General features: G+C 37.3%; 1 pseudogene; it reads left to right on the top strand.

Moving 5' to 3' along the window:
* Nucleotides 1–14,058: 14,058 nt before the first annotated feature.
* LOC149551284 (autophagy-related protein 18b pseudogene) lies at nucleotides 14,059–15,205 on the top strand (annotated as a pseudogene).
* The last annotated feature ends 338 nt before the right edge of the window (nucleotides 15,206–15,543 follow it).

The raw sequence follows: 15,543 nt of genomic DNA on the forward strand, positions 1-15,543 counted from the left end.
TGAAACACCCTGTAGGGACCATAAAATCTAGTTTTCAACTTTTCAACTCTGCTCTTCTTGAGCGATGACTGTCTATATGGTTGTAGCCTCAAGTAAACCATATCCCCTACCTCGAAGCTACGCTCTATTCGGTGCTGATCAGCATACAATTTCTGTTGATTCTGGGCCTGTTGTATATTCTCTTTGAGCACTTTCAGGATGTCCTGACTATCCTGCAATAAGTTTTTAGCTTTGGGCACTCTACTATCCCCCAAAACTAAATCCATGAAGCTAGGTGCTTCATAACCATAGAGTGCCATGAAAGGAGCCATCTTGATGGACATATGATAAGTGGTGTTATAAAAATACTCTCCCATATGCAACCATCTGATCCAAGCCTTTTGTTGTGTAGTTACGTAGTTCCTCAAATATCCTTCCACCCATTTATTCATAATCTCTGTTTGCCTTTCTGTTTGCGGATGATAACTAGTGCTAGGTGTAAGATTTGTACCACACAACCTAAACAACTCTTGCCAAAAAACATTCATAAACTTACTATCTCGGTCGCTGACAATGAATCTGGGCAGCCCATGTAACCTAAATATCTCTCTAAAGAAAAGATCTGCCACCTGTGCTACTGTGTAAGTGGACTAAATAGCAAAGAAGTGAGCAAACTTCATCAAGAGGTCCACCACCACATAGATGCAATCCCTTCCCTGCACTCGTGGTTAACCAGTGATGAAGTCCATCGAAACACTTTCCCATTTTCTATCAGGAATGGGTAAGGGCTGTAATAAACCTGCAGGAAATGTGTGCTCTCCCTTATTCTGTTGACAAACCACACACTCCCTGACATACCTCTGAACATCATCCTTGAGCCCTTTCCATGAAAATCGCTCTCGGATCTACCTATAGGTCTTGAAGATCCCCAGATGTCTAGTTGTGGGTGCATCATGAAATGCCTTCAGTATCCCCTCTCTCAAATGTGATGACGGAATCAAATAAACCCTGTCCAAAACTCTGATCAATCCATCTATCACCTCATAGCGATCATCCTGTATGGTACTTGAAATCAATCCAGAAGCCCAAGCATCTCCAACATATTCTGCTATAATTCGATCTCTCCAATCTCCTGAAATCTCTGCCAAAGCACATAAGTGAGGTCTTCGAGATAAGGCATCAGCCACCACATTTTTCTTACCTTTGACAAACTCTATGTCAAAGTCATAAGCCTGCAATTTAGTCACCCATTTTTGTTGCCGGTCATTAAGATCACGCTGGCTCATGAAGTATTTAATACTGTTGTGATTAGTCTTGATCACAAAATGTCCACCTACCAAATATGATTGAAATTTAGCCAATGCATGCATTATGGCCAACATCTCCTGGTCATAGACATAATAACTTTTCTCAACTCCCCGGAGCTTCCTACTCTCGAATGCAATGGGATGCTTCTCCTGCATCAATACTGCTCCAATCCCATCACATGATGCATCACAATGAACCTCAAAAGGCTTCGTGAAATCCTGTAGAGCTAGAACTGGACATGAAGACATAACCTTCTTGAAATGCTCAAAACACCTCTGTGCTGCCCCTGCCCACACGAAGGCTCCTTTCCTGGTAAGATCTGTCAAGGGTGTACCAATCTATGAGAATCCCTTAACAAACCTCCTATAAAAACCACATAAACCAAAGAATCCCTTAAGCTATGTAAGGTTTGTGGGAGTAGGCCACTCTACAATAGCTCTAATCTTTTTGGGATCAACCCGAACACCATCTGCACTAATGATATGCCTAAGGTAAAGGAGCTCAATCATGCCAAACTCACATTTAGATTCCTTGGCATACAATGACTCTCTCTCCAGAAAAGATAACACCTCCTCCAGATGATGTAAGTGCTCCTCCCAGGTCTTACTGAAGACCAAGATGTCATCAAAGAAGATCAAGACAAATCTCCTCAGCTACTTCCTGAATACCTGGTTCATACAACTTTGAAATGTAGCAGGTGCATTGGTTAGACCAAATGTTATAACCATGAACTCAAAGTGGCCATAGTGACATTGGAAGGCTATTTTCTCAATGTCATTTGCTCTCATCCTGATCTGATGGTATCCGGATCGCAAATCAATTTTGGTGAAGAAGCATGCCCCATGCAACTCATCAATCAGCTCATCAATCCTAGGAATGGGATACCTGTTTTTAATTGTTTTCTTATTCAGTGCCTTGTAATTGATGCACATGTGCATCATCCCATCCTTCTTCTTTACCAATACTACTGCTGAAGCAAAGGGGCTCTTACTGGGCCTGATATGCCCCATCTCCAACAAATCCTTAATCGCCTTCTCTATCTCATCCTTGTGTTTCTTAGGATGATGATAGGGAGTAATTATAACTAGTTTGGCTCCCTCCTCAAGCTCAATAACATGTTCCATCCCTCTATAAGGAGGAACCCCATGAGGAATATCGCTAAATACTTTAGCGTGTCTATCAAATATCTTCTGGATATCTGGTGGATGAATCTTTTCTTGTGGCTCTGGTGAAGTTGGCATAATGTAGCACTCTGCCGCCCACTCTATGTCATCATGAAGAAAAAGTCTCTGCATTCTCCTCAAGGACACTACTCTGCAACCTCCATCTGAAAGTCCTCTAAGTACCACAGTTTTGCCCTTATGCTGGAATCTCATCTCCAATTTCGCTAGATTGAGTGTGAACTCAACTAGTGAAGCCTTCCATGTCATGCCGAGGATGACATCATAATCTCCCATGTCCACAACATAGAACTCATCCTCCAACTCGTAGCCATCTCCAAACCTGATGCGAAGATTAGCTATCTTTCGAGTGCATCATAACTTATCACCGTTAGCCACCATGACTGTAAACCCATCATGCTCCTTTTTCTGTAACCCTCTCCTGGCTACCAACTGTGCATCTATGAAGTTATGTGTAGCCCTAGTGTCAATAAGAGATATCACTTTCTGCCCTTGGATAGTACCCCTGACCTTAAATGTGATTGCCTTTTGGGCCCCTGTCAAGTGTGCCAATGATCTATCATCCTTAGGAATATTGCTCTCCTCTATAGTGTTACCCTTATCTGAATTGGAGTGTTGATCCTCCCCTTTTGACTCTGACTCTTTTGCTGAAAAATACTCCATTTGATTTGCCTTAGCCTTGAGAGAACATTTATGAGATAAGTCCCAAGGCTCTCTACAATGGAAGCACAGCTTCTTCTTTCAAAGTTCATTCAAGGTTTCATTGTCTAGTCCTTTTGATCCTTCTTTGGGTTTGCTATACTCTTTCTGAAACGATATTTTTTGTCTTTGTCCTTGCGGTAGGAAGAATCTATTGAATGGTTTTTTCCTTTGTATACCAAAGGGGCTAAATCTCGTGCCTTTTTAGTTGCTTCAGCTAAGGTGGGTGGATCATGTCCCTTCACCCAACCTCATAATGGATCAACAAGACCATCACAAAATAACACCACCAATCTCCTAGGAGAGATATCAGTAACAAGTACAGACAAGCGCTGAAACTCAACAATGTAAGCATCCACAGAACCTGACTGTTTTAACTGTGCTAGCTCCTTGAAATGTAACTCAGGATCCTTAGTGTCAAATCTCTCAATCAATGTTTCGGTGAATTCCTCATAGGATGTAATCTGATTATGCCCCAAAGTCACCATGCCATGATGCCACCATTCATGTGCAACGCCATCCAAGTGCATAGCCGCATACTTGATAGCCTCCTCCTCAGGCATAGGATTAAGCTGCAAGTATGTATCTACCTTCTGCACCCAAGCTCGTGCATTCATCTTCCCTGAAGCATCATAATAGGGTAAACAAAGTTCTCCAACTTTCTTCCTCAACTCAAAGTTTTGATTCCTCCCTCCTGCTTTAGGCCTGTATCTCATCCTCAAGTCCATATAATCTCTAAGGGAAATATCCGCCTAAAACTTTGGTCCACTAGCCTCCAGTCCCTCCTGAACTGATCCTGTAACTTGGTAATCTGTGGTTCGTTTACTGGTTGAACCGGATCTCTGGGTGAGAAAGTGGGTAGAAGAGGTCTCGAGCTCGCAATCCGTGTTGGGCGTGCAACGTGTCTAAAGTTATCAGCCTCATTCCCATTGTTGTCGTGTCCATTATTACCATTAATGTTATTCTCAGGACCATTGTTATTGCCTTGGCCTCCATGGTTATTGTTTCCCCCGTTGTTATTGTTTCCCTCGTTGTTATTGTTTCTGTTGTTGGAATCACCTAGATTAATATTGACACCCATTCGTCTAGCCATGAGCTGCAACATCATGTCCATTCGCCTATTCTACTCCTGCTGCATACGCTGCCCCTGCTCTAATGTATCCAGTAATTGTTTGAACAGTACCTCCCCCTGATCTGGACCAACATTCCCGCCTCCGCCTAATCCTGTATTCCTGTCATCTCGATCACCCATATTATTGTCCTGATCAAAGAATATCTCCTCTGTGTCTATATGGTTGGATTCAATGTCCACCTGCACAGATGTACTCAACTATTTGCTTTGCAAGTCTGAAATCCTATTTTGTCTTGCTCTGGTATCGCGAAAATTATAAGACCCCTGTCGCATGCTCAAACATAAATGCTTAGCCTGTGTTTTTTTTTATTTATTTCTGATTTTAGTGTTTTGACATTTCGTCAAACACTTTTTCCCTCTATCCGACTGTTCCAAATTCCCTATAAGACCTCCACAGGATGGCAGGACTTATAGCTCTGATACCACTGTAATGGGCACCCCTGGATGTCCCAAAAAAAACTAAACCAAATTGTTGAAAGGAATTAAGTCAAATAGTTTGCATTCAACTTCTTATTTCTCTGTTTAATGTTTTAAAACTCCGAAAATCAATTGTTTATTTGTTTGTTGTGTTTCGTGCATGTAATTGGTATCATACAACATAAACAAGAAAGAAACTACAATAATATGCAAAGTGGAAATGAACTGCTGCTAATAAAATGTTATTTTCAGAATTCATAAAACCAAATACATGGCAGATTTATCAACTCACTAATTACTTCAGCAGTATTGACATAATACTCCAGCCCATGCTTTCGAACTTGCTGCTACAATACTTTGTCCTTTAATCAGTCCACTACCTTCATAATACCATTCCCTCAAAGTGGCATAAGCATCAGACAAGTAGTGAAGAAGATATGAGCAAAATACCAAATCTGCCTGTAGCCGGAAATGCAACTAAACTGCCTGATAATGAAGCCAATAACAAAGAATTTCAAAGGCCAAACCCCAAGGGAATGATGTCCAGAATGTTACAAGAGAGGATAGACATCCTCAAATGCCAAGAACAGAGCTGCAACTCACACACCAATTTCTTCTCATATTCAACCTGCCTAATGAAGCCACAATTGCTTCCTTTTATTCTATTTCCAAGGGTCCGCTCAACTCATATGGGCAATGTGGGATAAAAGATGTGTAATATATAAAACATATATTAAAATACCCCTTATGTCTCCCTTGGGTACACATCACCATAAAATAGATATTAAAGTAACACTTTAATATTTTACAATTAAATTAGACATTACTTTAATAAAACTTCAGGCATTAAAATGTATTAGCAATCGGACTCCAAATAATGCGAGTGATAGCTCATCGGAAAGCTCTCACCGAGGAGTATCGAATCCAATCACCAAAATTGACCTGCACTGTGTCCTGCCGACTTACTAAAAATAGTAAGTATGCCTAAAACTGAGTAAATCAACTTCGTTTTGGCCCAAACTGGAAATGACTAGGCCAAAACACTCCAGGATCCCATTAAACCCTTCGTTAACCCTCAAGACCATGTAGAACAAGGCTAACGCACACACACTTGGTCAACTGCTAAAATGGGGACATTACATATAGCAAGCTCTGGAACATCTCCCCCTCTATCTTGATGTGGGAAATTTGGAAGGAACGAAATTGTTGCATCTTTCGCAATATGGAACTCAAACCTGAGAATCTTATATCCAAAATTGAAGTCTGTATTGTAGAAACCATCAATTCATACTTAAAGAAGGTGAATATAGAAGAAGGATCTTTTTCCAATTGGGATGGCCTCATGAAGAAACTCTGGTCTAACTCGATCAATCCCCCTCTATACTTTACTAAGGTTAACAAAGAGGCAAGGAAAAACTTTAAATGGGAGCCACATCCCTCGGGATGGGTCAAACTAAACTTCGATGGGGCTGCTCGGGGTAACCTGGGTACAGCTGGTATTGGTTGCATCATTCACAATGAGAATGGAGATTGGATCGCCAAAAAAGCATCGTCTATTTAGCCCACCTTCAACAATCTAGCAGAACTTGAGGCCCTCCATCAAGGCATCAAGCTTTGTCACAAGCTTAATTTATCTAAAGTTTATATTGAAGGAGACTCTCAAATTATTGTTAATGCTATTAGGAAATGGTCCACTCCAAATTGGGTCCTGCACTCCCATCTCAAAATGATCTTGTCTTTTATAGATAAATTTGATGATTATAGAATTAGCCATATTTTCAGAGAAGGCAATCATCTTGCCGATCAATTAGCCAATTCAGGAGCAGATGGTATTAATTTCTTGCTTATAAATGAGAGCCTTCCCGTTATTCCTTAATTTCTTATTACTTAATGTGATCCTTATATTAGTTCCTGCAGCTGGTTTTTCTTATACATTTTCAATAAAAATCATCCATTCAAATTTAAATTTATTTAAAATATATATATATAATTAAAGAAATATAAATAATTCCTTATTTACTTGACTACTATGTTTAGCTTAGATTACCCATCTTCTCTAACTATCTAGTGTCCTTTCATCATTTCGATCTAGTTATGGAATATGACCTCATCTTCGTTCATCATTAACCTTTAATGGTTATGGTTAAGGTAATACACTCTGCATTTTGATGTCAGCGTCTCAAGTGAAATCTCTAGGTATATCTAGTAATCATCAACCATAATGGTCTCTCATGAGTGCAGGTATTTTGCACTTATTTAGAACATTTTTCTTGCATTTATGTATTTACCTGTTTAAGTTCTCTTACCTTTATCCAGCAGTTCCTGTGTGTTGCTTCAGGGAATGCAGCTTGGGGTATATCCATCATCCTTTACCCTCAGCCATGGAATCTAACATATCCCTCTTTCATGCTTCTGAAAACCGCACTGTGGCCTTTTGTGGAATGGTGAAACCAGAGAGATGGAATCGGATTCTACTTTCGGTGGACGACATGTCGAGGTTTGCATTAAATAAATCCTTGGGTGAAGGGGTTTTTGACTATCATTTCACTTGGAGAACCAATAGTGACATTATAGGGTCATTGATAGGCTGTCTGGTTAGAGCCAAAATCCAAGCTGACAACATAGTTAGGCTATGCCGTGACCTATTTGTCCCTGCTTGGAGAAAAGGGCTCGAACAAGCGGTATACAGCATAGATTCCAAATTTAGGATTCCATTCCCAAAAAAGTATATGAACCTTCTTGTTGGCCATCTGGATTTAGTTACAGCCCCCCGCCGTCAGTCTTTGATTATTCGTGAAAACTTGACCTTTTATCGTGAATGGACGAAGATGGAGGCTAGCTTAAACTTTCTTCTCCGCTGGAGGGGTATCATTGTGGAAGATAATGTGGAATGGCTTGTCAATTATCTGCAACTTTTCAACGCCCATATTTAGGCAAGGGTGACTTTTGAGAATTTGGGCGAGTTGGACTTTTTTACTCCTAATGCAAAGAAAACAAGCAAAAGGAAGTGCGTCGCTGAGTTCCCCCCGAATCTCCAGGTAGAGCATTCCAATGACACCATGGATGTGATCAGGGTTCTGTGGAAGGAAGGCAAAGGACCGACTGATATGTAATTATCTATTAAGTATAGAACTATTATATTAGATTTCTGTTACATAGTTCTAGCAATTTTGTTAAGTACGCCCAAGTTTCATCAACTCTAGTTCTATAGTTGGTTTTGCTTATATAGTTACTTGAACAATCTACTCTTTGCTGTGTACTCAAACTTTTGGGTCAAAATATCATGTGGCTAATGGTATATAGTTACACACTTTTCCAGATGTATATTTGAACTTTCAGATTATATTTATATACTATATGACTAATGTTAAGGAAAGCTTCGATCTTAAGCCTGCTTGATGCATGCTTCTTGGCTGGATGATTGTTTGCTAGAAACCCATGTAGGCCATGATTTAAATTATGTTCTCTTTAAATAGGTTTTACTCTGGTTTGGAAAAATAGCATAATTACGTCTTTAGATGGCTTCTTATGCGCTCTGTGAACAATCGCTTGTCATCAGCTTTTTGCTACCAGGTTTAGATTTAAATTTAATGGTACCTACCAATTCTTTAGATCATAGATTGTAATTATGACTTGTAGGATTCTCTTTAATTGTCAAAGTATTTTTTAGGTTGTTGAATCCTTAGTGAAGATTCCTGAATTGGATGTTAGTTAATGGATAAACTAGCTATCAAAGTCGGGTATAGCATATGGATTTTCTATTGATATGGTGATTTTGGATATCCCAAGGGCTTGAATTTTGATCTCTGGATCAATGCATATAACCATCCTTTTAAATATGGTATGCATTGCTTATTATATTTTTTCTAACTCTTCTTAGAATGACTCTACTAGTTAGGGTCTCATTTTATGTATTGAGGGAATTGGAAGGAATTCATGGCCAATCATCAAGCAGAAACCCTTCCTGGGGTGGCTTTTTGAGGTTCTATTAGGATTAATCTTCTTTGGCCTATGCTCTTTTTAGTGATTTACTTTGGTCTTTCAATTAGCTGATTAATAGGATCTCTCTACTCTATTTTGATTTCCACTTTATATTGGATTGAGCTATTCAGAACATATCTATTTATAGTTTAGTGTATGGATCTTTTATAGTTTAGCTTTAGTCTGATTTCAGGGTATCCTCTTATGATCTCAATTAGTATCCTCTTTCCTTCCTTGCTTGTATGTTCCTCTTGACCCCCCCTTTTGGCGAGATGTTCCCTTTCTTTCCTCTTCTGTTGTTATATTATCTGTTTTACTAACGTTTTAACTATCCTAGCTGGCTGGTTGTCTTCAAGTTGTAGATGCACTCACTAATGGAAGTTTGGTATCATACCTTGAAGATCAGCATTGACTTTCAAATGAAATTGATGTATTTAGGGTCTTTACCATTTGGTGACGATAATTTGTATTAATTAATTTTTTTTTTGGTTTTAGTTCACTGGGGTATGCCCCTTTCATTTTATAATAAGAAAGGACATTTGTCCCAGGCAAGACTGGAGGTTTTCTTCTCCGTTCTTTCCTACCAGTGCCCGTTTGAACAGAGAACACTATTGTAAATCATTCTTTTCATATAATAAAATTATTATGGCCTAGGCTGTTTAGCGATCAAAAAAAAAAAAAAAAAACTTTAAGACCTTAATAGTAATATATTCAAAACATATTGTTATTGATGATGGGACAAACCATCTCCCCAGTCTGTAAGCCAAAATCAATTTTTAAAAAAACAATTACTCTTTCCATGAATGGATTCTAGAAGAAAAGACTACACTACAAGTAAATTTATCACTACCCGATCTAAAAAAATGTTCAGTACCATTCCTACAGCCAAGAATATTGCAAAGATTATCATTTTGAACAAAAAACGAGTAAATATTAAAAATAAGTTAAAGTTGTCATAGTTTTTACTTTCTAGTAAAAAATACAATAGTTTTTACTGCACTCCTCTATCTAAGAAAAGGAGAGATTTGGAAAACTAAATTGATCCCTCTTTCAGGAGGGTTCCAAAATAAATGCTCATTGGTTCAATTCTACCAAAAGCATGAACAATTAAAGATTTACCGTTGTAGCTTTATAATTACACTTTCCAAATTGAGCTAGATGTGCACAACATGTGCATCTTGAGAGTTTTGAATCAAGATGACATCTAAAAATACTTTGTAAAGCATCCTATCTATTCACAACTCTATTTTGTTGTGTATGAAGCACATGTCATCAAAAAGATCTAAATGATTGTTGACTAGGGCATAGACTTATTTAAGGCAGTGCTCAAAACTTTTCCCTATATGGGGAAAAGTAGTAAAATATTAACACCTAAGGCTTTCTTACTATGAAATTATATCCAATGAATACAAAATTATTATTTGTCTACCTACCCATAATAGAGGTATTCCCAACCTTAACATAATAGAGTTGATTCTTTAGACAGATGGGAAAAACTTATTTAGTCTGGAAGGAAGAGCATAAAATTCTTCACTTCTAGGGTCAATTTTGAATTTACATGACTTCCCCCACCAATGCCAACCTCAGTCTTTCCTTGTTGAACTCTCGTGTACATGCAAAGTGCTATCTAATACTATTGCTGCAAATCCAACAACTGTTGTTGGTGATGAGAAAATCACATTTAGAATGTTGTTGAACTGCAAGATAATCTAGTTAGAAAAACAATTTAGTTCCAAAATGTCATAGTTCAACTCAATATCACCAAAATAAATGTGATATCAACTTTCTCTAGCTCCTCGTAAAGAGGAATAGAAATCCTACCCATCGGGATCTAGTGTGGACTGGACCATGCCCATAAGCAACTATGAACTCATTGAAATACTGAGGTACATATAAGCCCAAAAACACAGAGAAACCGAGGATAAAATTTGTCCTGAAACTATTTAGATTGCAATATTGGAGAAAGCTAAGCCCTCCAACAGCTGCTCATCAAAATCACAAAAACTCAAAAAACAACATGGAGTTACCCTTTTTTTCACTACAAGTATTAATTTGTGCAAACTATTTTGTATAGTTTTATTTCGTGTAGTAATTTGAACCTTACAACGATTTATTTATGTGCTTGACTTGTCAATATCCTACTCAAATTGATGTAGATGTGGCTATCCTCTAGCTAAAATGCACCTTTAACCAAAATTGAAAACATAGTGGATTTTGCACAACAATATTGTTGTGACAGTAGCAGGTACTATTGATACAACAATACTCTACAGCGGCCGCAAAGACTGTTGCGACAACCTTTAAAGGTAGGCTAACGAGCCCTAAAAACATTTTTAATATGATATTTTTTAAAATTTAAATTTATTAAAATTTATTAATAATTTTATAAATGTTTTTTTAATATAGTTTTATTAATTAATTTAATTAATATAGTTGTTAATTGTTATTAATTAATTAAATTAATATTAAATGATATTAATAAATTTAGATTAAGTTTTTTTTTTTAGTAATAAATATGGTTATTAATAATTTGTATTATTTTATTAATAAATTGATAATCATTATTTAAATAAATTGATATTTATTATTTAAATTATTTTATGATGTTATTATGAAGGTGTTAGTTCTGTAGTGGTAAATTGTGTTTTCTAAGTTAAAAGGGAAAATGGGTTCAGTTATAAGGGATAAATTTGTAAACTGTATTAAGTCAAAAACTTATAACGACATGTAAATTAAACCCTACTATTAAATCAAAATTGTCTGTTTTCAAACCAAACAAAAATCTACAAAACTACACTATCAGTTGTATGATTTCTTTTGTGTTGGGTTTGGGGTTGACTTAGAGTTTTGACTAATTTTGGATGTCTACTAGAGGCAAAGAGTTATTGGTTTGGTGTTGTCATGTGATGTCATGATGATGTTTTGTATATGATATTTATACCTAACCATGGTTATGTGTCACATGTTTTTTATGATGAGATTTGATGTTGTTTGTTAATGCTTTCTAGTTTCTTGTATAGAACTAAGGTGAATGGTGCATGACTTTTTTGCTATAACCTTGAGTCTTTCATCAGTTATATTTTGACGCTTTCCAGTTGCTTGTATAGGACTAAGGTGATTATTATGTTTTATCTTTTGGTGCTTTCTAGTTGCTTGTATAGGACTGAGGTGATATCGAGATTGGTCTTTAGGTGCTTGGTGCTTTCTAATTGCTTGTAAAAGACTGAGGTGAATACTGTGTTTTATGTATAGGGGATGAGGTGAAAAGTGTTATTTTATGAGTTGTACTTTTGATGAGCCTAGGGTAGGTAATTTCTGTGTATGTTGGTAATCTATGTGTAGGTAATTTCCCCACCATCAAAATCAACCAAATCAAAGCTAAAAAAAATTCATCTCCTCTTGCATTGTTGAACTAATGAAGACGAGTCTTTGTAGTAACTCTAGCCTTGATTGTCCATACACTCCTATAAAGATGTAATGTTGCAATAGGAATGATTTTTGCAACTACTTTATTTCCTGCAACATTTATTTGATCACATGAATCATTGGTAGAGTCCATTCGTGCACCATCAAAACATAAACAAAATAGTAAAACATTTAGAAACATTAAACATAATGAGATTTTTTATAAAAAAAAAATTAGTAATAAAAAATTATGTTTGGATAATGTTGCCTGACTTTAAGTCACCAATTTTTTTTTGACAATATTGGAGTCATATAGTCCTCAATTCAGTTTTGTGTCTAGGTCTAAGTCTTCCTTAGGTAGGCTATCCTTGCCGGGTTTCCCTTTCATTGCCTTTCTTTCTCTAAGCCAGTTGGGTTGTTCTAAAGGTTTGTTCATATTGGGTAGGTTATAGATCCCAACCCGGCAAGGATATCATGTTTTTGAAGTTGTGGATGGTCTTGCGTCTAAATGGAATTTCAAATTTACAAGCTTATATCAGAAATCACATTAGTCTCGCTCAAAATTTTGAAAATATTATCACTGGGGATAAAAAGTTTGAGCACTCTAAATTCAAGCTCATTGGATGCCATAGACAGAAGTGGGCATATATACTTGTCACATATGGATTATATGCTTTACGCTTCAATGTGGGTGGAACATTAACAGAGCTATGACATGTGAACATTGCTTTGAAGCCCATTTCAAGAGCATTGATTGAGTTTTTAGACACAAGCTTATGGATTTCATGTTGTGAGATTCCTAATGGTCTTATTCCATATTTAAATTCCAAAGTTCATTCAAAGTCACAAGTTCAACAATATGCATAGATATTAACATTATAAGGCTATGCAATACATTTGGGGGAATATCACAATAACAGTGGTGGGTCACTAGTGAAAAAGTTCCAATCATGGAATATAAAGAAAAATTAGAGTCAATTGGAGAATTGGGTTCATCCCTGGAAAGACAAACAGGGGATAGAATTGCCACAATCTCGATATTCATTTGTAATTTCATGCTTTGAGATGAGACTTCGTCGTGAAACAGAAGCAACTTTATGCCCTGTTAATGAGCCTAGCATTGAAATTCCAAATGGTGCTAATGGTCATCACCTCCTTGGAATGATATACGGGTATACAGTGAAGTTGCATGGTTTGGCAAAATGAAGCCTTTATTAATGCAGCAATTCCATCGTACAGACACAAGTCAAGCTCATGGAAGATTGTGTAAAAGATCTCAGAAGAGGAAACGTTGACTCACCTACCCCGACTTCCAAACAAAATGGTCGTGTGTAAAAGGATCGAGTTATTCTACGCCTCATGAAATATTTTGAAGAATGTAGAGTCAGATGCATCTTTGTTATCATGTCTCATTCTGAGGAATTAAGATATCAAATGAGCCGAAGAAACTCACGGTATAGAACCCAAATCTGAAGTGGAATAGTCATGCAATTTGAAAGACTATCGGCAAACACGTGCTTGAGGATGGAGGCTCCCACATAACAAGTAAACACTTGGATCTGTAAGAAGATGGCCAATCAGAACAACAAAAGCAGCAGACCGAGCACATCACACTTCTTAGACTCAGTCATATGTCAATAGGCGAAACATACCATGTATCTGAAGCATCAAGGATCAAGTTCTAAATAATGCATGGTTAAGTCTTAACAGATCGATTCACTCTCCAGTCTGCATCGGTGGCATCTAGAGTCAATGGCTTGGCAACTGAAGGAATCCTACACCAATTGTTTGACCAAATGCCTCATGTACACCATCTCCACCCAAAGGTTATTCAGAAGTATATAAGGGCAGGTGTTAGTGAATAGAAATTCGAAAAGAAACAAACAAATGTTTTATGAACATTATATTGATCCGTTATACTTTACCCTTCCTCAATTATAAGATGTGTAATGTTATATGAGGAAAGATCAGGCCGATAAGATTTGGGAGACAAGCAGGTTCCAGATTCGGTTACGGTAACCAAATGGCGTGCCCACACTTTAATAACAAATCAGCATGTTAGTAACAGGTGTCGAGGAGTGAAAAATACCTTAATGACATGGAGCTTTGTTATATCGATTGGAAACTCAACGAAGTTTCATCCAACGAGATTGTTCGAAAGTCTTTGTAAAAACACATCCTAAGTAAACAAGGGATGGTTATAAGATTTTTAATTGTGAAGGCGGCAACTTGTGTTATCGAAAAGATGATGGGGCTATAAACATTGTGGAGATGCTCTACAGTACAAGCTTGCTTGCCATAGTTGGAGCTGGTGAGCAACCTGCATTATCTCCTCGTAGGCTCTGTTTGTCCATTACCAAGACAAGAACTTTTCTCAAAAAGCTAAATTTTGTCACAGCTATTCTTGCAATTCAACTAAATAGGAAAAGACTTGTTGTGGTGTTAGAGGAGAGTACATACATTTATGATTTAAACAACCCAATCATTTTGGATTCAATTGATATTGTCCCTAACCCAAAAGATAAATGCCCATAAGTCACCATTGGCAGCCATGGCTTTGTCTTCAGATGGATCATATTTAGCGACAGCTTCAGAGCAAGGAACTGTTATAAGGGTTTATCTAGTGTCACAACCTTCAGAGAGATTCACTTTCCAGAGGGGTACATCTCTAGCTGTTATCTATTCTCTTTCATTTGGACCACCTTCACACCTTCCTCGTCTACTTGCAGCAACCAGCTCCTCTGGTTCTGTGCATATTTTTACCCTTGGGCTGATAACTACAGAGAGGAACAAAAGATCTTCTGGGTTGCTTGCAACTGTAATACCAACTTCTCTCAATGATGCATTAGAACCTTCTTATCATCATGTTGTGCTTCACAGTGTACTCCCTGCAAGAGTCAAGAGTCGAGCAATAATTTGCAATGTTGAAGAAGTTAGCATGGTAAAGGTGATGGGTTTGACAACAAACATACTAAGGGTTTGGATACTCAGTATTACTTATATTAGCTATTTCACCGATTACAATGTCATATTAGATGATGACAATAAACACCCATGGAATTTAGAGAGAGAGTGTAATCAGCTAGCAAGAGGTCAACAGTGACAAGGAAAATCTTCCAGAGAAAAAAACTTATAATTCCAATGTTGCTGTACATATTTTTCATGATCATTGAGATAGTTGAATGATATAGGAAAGAAGCTTTGGCAATGCTAGTTCCGTTATAACTATGAGACTTCAAGTGTTTATAATACATCTTCAATTTGATGGCGAGTAGTTTGATAATTATAAACTTAATCATATGGATTAGAGATATGTCTATTCAATTCTTCTTCTCGAGCAAGGTCAGATGAAGAGACAAAGTCATTTTGGTCCTTCTTATTGTATCTTCGTAAGTCCATGGCTTCAGACTTTTCAAATTTTGGAATTTGAAACACTTCACA

The sequence above is a fragment of the Cupressus sempervirens genome, chromosome 6 (genome assembly GCF_028749045.1).
Source record: "Cupressus sempervirens isolate cs-2001-9-10 chromosome 6, ASM2874904v1, whole genome shotgun sequence".
NCBI classification, from domain to species: Eukaryota; Viridiplantae; Streptophyta; class Pinopsida; order Cupressales; family Cupressaceae; genus Cupressus; species Cupressus sempervirens.